We start from the raw sequence: 674 nt of genomic DNA, 5'->3' as shown, positions 1-674 counted from the left end.
TCTCTTTTATTCTTTTCTTCACCTGAAATAAACCAAAACAACCACTCCAAGTATCACTAAATTCACAAGGCTTATGAATCAATTAAAATTCAATTAAAATTAGCTTAAACCTCATGGATTAACATTAATTTCATGGTGGTTGCTTGATTTAAAGAAGTTGTGCATTTTCACTCCAAATCACTTACTTAGGAAGCAAGAAAGTGCATAAAGACTAACAAAACAAATGAAATTAGCTTGAAAAAAGGGTATATGATGACTTGTCATCACAACACCAAACTTAAATCTTGCTTGTCCCCAATCAAGCATCAAGACTAAGAGTAAATGATATGAATAAGAAAAGAACACATATCCTTATTAGGCATATAGCAGAACTTGATTTATGGAGTCTTTATGCAGACAATTATAACTCAATTATTGTTGCTGTTACATAATATACATCTTTCCTCAAAGGCTTGCTAAACTTGCTGTTATAAGACTTATTTTTTTAATTACTCCCTTGCTAACTTTTCTTGGCTTATAATGCTTAACAAGCTTATTATTCTTTTGGAGGTTTGGTGTCTAATGTTGCAGCAATAGCCTTTGGCTTTATTTTCTTTTCTTTTGCTCAACATCTTTCCACCACAGACACATGGCTCACTAATTCTTCCTAGGATCATTGATGCCCAGCATCTCTT

The sequence above is a fragment of the Arachis duranensis genome, chromosome 1 (genome assembly GCF_000817695.3).
Source record: "Arachis duranensis cultivar V14167 chromosome 1, aradu.V14167.gnm2.J7QH, whole genome shotgun sequence".
NCBI classification, from domain to species: domain Eukaryota; kingdom Viridiplantae; phylum Streptophyta; class Magnoliopsida; order Fabales; family Fabaceae; genus Arachis; species Arachis duranensis.
This window is presented reverse-complemented; position numbering follows the sequence as displayed.